Genomic DNA, 5,191 nt, shown 5'->3' with positions numbered 1-5,191 from the left:
GGGCGAGGGGCGGGGGCGGCCCCCGGGGCCTCCTCCCCTTGGGCTGTGCCGGCCGGGACCGCGGGGATGGGGCTGCGGACACCGGGGCAGCAGCACCCCCGGGACCGCCCTGTCGCGACACGGGACCCCACACAGCGCGCTTCAAGGGCTTTTTTTGGGTGTTTTTTTTTTTTGCTCCCGCACAAAAACAGTCAAGTGTCCTCCTTCTCGAAGGGGCAGCCACAGCGGGGGAGTCGTGAATCGTCTTTAGTCGCTGGGAAGGGTGTTTTCCCCTATTTGGAGGAAAAAAGTAAAAAATCGCGATAAATCACTTAAATTTAACTGTCCTCTGGGTAATCCCGCGCTGGGAAGGCGGATTTATGCCCAGCATCACCATTCTCTCTGTTGGTGTGAAACCAAGTACAAGTGCTGCAGGGGAGCCACCACGAGCCCCTTTCCCACCCTCCTGAGATACCACCGGCCAAAGAACGAGGAGGAGGAGGAGGAGGGAGGACGAAGCAGGGCTGCCCAGAGGTCTCATGGTGGCTGGGGAGGGAGGGAGGCCAGCTGCAGCCAGAGGATCTGTCCGTCCTGGGGCAGCACATCAGGCACTGGCAGCTGTCATGGAATCATGGAGTGGTTTAGGTTGGAAAAGACCCACAGCCACGTATCTCTGCACCCCATCCCCACAGAGAAGCTTGGGGTGGTGGGTGAGGGAGCGGGAAGGTGGCTCCCGCTGCCATCCTGCCCTGCTGGGCTAGCTCCAGCCAGCACTGTGGTGGCCAGTTCATTACAGCTGCCCCACAACACACACATCCCATAAAATAACTCACCAGACCTCATGCAGCTGCCAAAACAGCAGAAGAGACAAGGTAACACTTAAAGAGCTGCCTATAAATTAGGTAAAAATAATTAATAATACATATAATATATTAACAGCATTTCTGTGACATGATATGGATAATATACATTAATATATAAATACCTTACGAATAATTCAGAGTGTTTCCATTTCATCAACAATCACTGGCCAATGTATTTACTTTATGGTAAGGATTATACATTTCATTATAAATGGCTTGCTGGGCATGTCAGCAACTTTTACATCTCCATTCACTTTATTATTAATGGTTTCCTGAACAGTAATGGCATAATAATGCACACAATGCAGCATGAATATTTGATGTGGCATCTATAGTCTCCCATTTATCATTTATAACAGGCTACAAAAACATTATAAAACATTTATTACAAATTTATAGATCACTTTATACTAAAACAAAGTTGTGTTATAAATACATTATTAATCCTTTATGCCTTTTATAGGAATCCCTTGTAATAAGGCCTTAGCATATGTTGCTGCACGACCATAGCAAGAGTGGTGTGGTGAGGAAATACGGCACGGTGAGCCTGCTCCCAAGTCCTGGGCGTGTTCTGTGAAGGAAAACAGAAACATCTGCACTCAAAATTAATAAGACTACCAAGGGACCAATCACAAGAAATGCTGGATTAACTCAAAGTCAAGTTTTTTCGCCCCTCTCTCAAAAAAGACGCTTGCCTTTGCAGCACCGGAGCCCTGAAAGCTGAGCTGTCCCACAATTCCACACCACCTTTTCATTAGATTAATAAAATTTGCATAATTTATGAAAAGCCTGGCTAACAACGGGCGGCCCTTCCCATCCTCAGGTAACGTAGGGCTTGGTGAGAAATAAAGAGGGTGTGCTGGGTTTAGGAAATGTGTTTGTGGGGTTTCTTTCTGTAAGTCCCAAAGACTGTTTCGCAGTGTGCATCCCCTGCCACGTTTGCAATAGATGTAGTACAGCACTGGGAAACGAGGAGAAGGAAATGATGTTTGAAAACGGAGTGGTTGCCAGTTGCTGTTCATACAAACAGTGAAAATCTGCTTCTGAGCACAGCTTTGACACAGCTGTACTTACCCCGTTCAGATTTAATGGCCCAGATGGGGCATGGTGCAGGGAATGGAACTTAGTTTTTTAAAAATATATTTGTTTAACATGACAATCTGTCTTCTAACGAACCCGGTTAATGAGTCAATGCAGTTAGTCCCTTCTCATTACCTCTGCTTTGGGAAGGGCAGCTGGGGCTGGGTGGCAGGGGATGCAGACCCACGGAGCGGAAAGCCAGGCTGGACTTGGAGAGCAGTTGTGATTTCCTGTGTATCACAGGCCACTATGTTCCACCTTGTCCCTCCCTCCCACTGAGCCCTGTTTTTGACTGAGTTGGTTGTACCACAAAGGCATCCAGGCTTGCAGACTCCAGAAGAGTTGCTGGCTCCAAGGTGTGCATCCCAGGAGAGGGTTAGGGTGGAGGTGCAGCCCTTGGTGCACCAGAAGAAGCAGGTCAGCATTATACACTGAGGTGATTAAAATGACATCGCCGAAGGAGTTTGCTAATGCAGTAAGAGTATTACTGCTGGGCCAGTAATGCTTTCCAAAGTACAGGTATCAGAGCCTTGTGCAGTTGGTGATTAAGGAGAGCTCTGTAGGAGTTTACAGTTATGATGAGTCTTTAATGCACCAACAGGTAAACTAACCAGCACTAGAGAGAGGAAGGGGGCAGGAAGGGAGCAGAGCTGCCTGCACAGCTGCCTACATATTACCCACAGCTGCTGTGCTGCCAGGATGTTCCTCATGGGATGATGGTTACAAACCCAGACTCTGGATTGTATTTTTCCTTTCTACAACTTTTCCTTTGAGGAGCCTTACATGTCCTTATCCTGTTTTGCAGACCTTGCCCCTGCTCACTGAGCTTTTCCCAGTGCTGCTGGGTGAGGTTTCCCACCTGCAATGCACAGCTGGCTCATGGAGCAAAGCACATCCTGGGAGCACAGTGCCTGCTCCCCTAGATCTCTTCCCAAGGCATGTTTGGAAGCTTGTTGGAGCAGCATACCACAGACATGGACTGATTTATTCTTCTCTACTTACAGACACTTTTCTTTCTCTTTCTCACTCCTTCCCAGTTCTCTTCCTAGATACCAAACTGCAATGGAGAAATGCTGAGTGCTTCCTGACAGTTGTTATGACTGTGATTAGTGAGGATCACCCTCTGCCATCACCTCTTAAATTTATCCTGGATCACATATGCAGCAGCATGGACTTCACTATTAGTAGAGAAAAAACCTTAAATACATGACTAGGACCACCCTAAAGCCCAAAGAAAAACAATCAACATTTGCTAGCTTGAGGACTGGAAGACAGGAAGGGTCAATTCCTTGTATCAAACAATGCTGAGGCCTCACGAAGCTGAAAATCAAGTGAGTCTTTTTTTTTTTTTTCATAAGAGAGAGTAACATCATAGAAAAATCACATCTTTTAACTATTGTTGGAAATTAGCTGATCAAACTGAGCTACTTCCTAATTTTGCCGCAGGCTGTGTGCAGGGCTGTTCACTCCCAACAATAGGAAGTGTGTGTTGTAGCCAAGAGCTCTCATACATTCCCGTGCCAATGGCTTGTATTAAATTGAGGGATTCAAAACAAGAAGGAAAAAGTATGCATCTCATCAGTAACATGCCTCATCAGCTCTCTCTTCCCAGAAGGCAGCCAGGCTGACTCCACAGAGACAGAAAAGCCCAAAACAGGGAAAAGAAAGCCTCAACAATTTCACAGCTACTCACACAGAAATGCTTCTGCGTGGTAACCCACCTCTCCTCTGAGTCTGACTAGTTTGACCTGCAAAAGTAGCAGAAAAAAAGTTATTACCAAATTCAAGTCTGAACAAGAATTTCCACTGAAAAAAGATGAAAGTGAAACGTGAAGTTACAGCAAAAGGCACTTTGGGAAAGTTCTCTGCCACACATGCCCCTGAGAAGCTCGTAAATGTAAATCCTTTATCCTAAAACCTCAAAGAAAAAAAACCCAGTGAGCATCAGAGCAAAGTGTGTCCTGTCTGTCAATCGAGCATAACACAATGTCACATCAAACCAGAAAAAAGTCTCTCTCCTTTGTCCCTCCTGCCTGCCATCCAGATGATTTGCTGGCTTTCCTGTCCCCTGAAACAGTGAGGTGAGGGACAGGCTCAGAAAGTTATTTCCAGAGACAGATCACATCCTAGTCACCAGGTGAGAGGAAAAATAAAAAGGCCATAAACAGCAGCTTGGTGGGTCACCAGTCCCAGGGAGCTAAAAGCAGGTCTCCAATAGTATTGGGGATGGTATTTATTTCAGAAGGTGATCTCCCCTTCTGTTCTGAGGAAGGGGAGACAGGTGGTGGTGATCCCCAATCTTTGCACTGCCATGGCAGAGCGCTCCCTCCATCCTCTGGGAGCTGCAAATGTCACCACTCTTATCATAAAGCAAAAGCAAAGGTGTTTTGCTGATCAAAATTTGTTTGGATCACGAGATTGGGTGAGGTGACCCTATGTTTATCAAGACATCACCACAGGAACAGGACCCACCCCGGAGCAGGAGCTGGCTTGGGCACTTGGAAATGCGTGTCTTATCAGTGGAGCAGAGTTTAAAACCTGTAAAGCCAATACAATTTGTTAGTCATTAACAGTGTGAACGTGCTGAAGCAAAAAAGCACTCTGCCTTTTCCAGGCCCTTTGTGGACATGAATAAGGGAAGCTTCCTTTTCCTGGTGGTGGGGGTAAATGAGGTCTTGTTTCACAGGAACACAAAGACACTTGCTCATCATTCAGCTTACTGCTGAACCCTGAAATCCAGCTGGAACCTCATCTGGAAAAGAAGCTCGCTCTTACCTCAGGTTACTAACTTAATAGCAATAAAATCCTTGAGATAGAGTAACTCTAAAGGCCAGAACTTTCCACTTTTGCTCTGAATTGATCTGACAAAGTACAAATTGCCTTGTTTTCACCCAGACCAAACCTGAAGCACTATGTGATTTATTTGGGGGAGAACAGGGACTCCCACAGAATATCTATGATAGTACAAAATTTGGACTCTCTCCAGTCCTGTCCTAGCAGCCACTGGTGTCCTCCAAAGCCATCAGCACCTACTTGTCCCTGTGTTGCTGCCTGGTGTGGGGGACACTACAAGCTCTGTGAGACAACTCGTGATAGATGTGGTTTGGGATGTCCCCTTCACCCTGTGCTGAGTGCCCTTAGGGGTCTCACTCCTCTCCAAAGACATTCCCAATAAAACTGTAAGCATCACTTTAGATTTTGAATCTCATTATTGGTTTAAAAAAACCCAAACAAAACAGAGAGAGTGAAAGGGAGGTAATATTATTACT

Source organism: Manacus candei, unplaced genomic scaffold (genome assembly GCF_025592945.1).
Source record: "Manacus candei isolate 608988 ecotype Guabito, Panama unplaced genomic scaffold, ASM2559294v1 h1tg000002l, whole genome shotgun sequence".
Lineage (NCBI taxonomy): Eukaryota > Metazoa > Chordata > Aves > Passeriformes > Pipridae > Manacus > Manacus candei.
The sequence above is the reverse complement of the archived record's forward strand: the minus strand, read 5'-3'. Positions refer to the sequence as shown.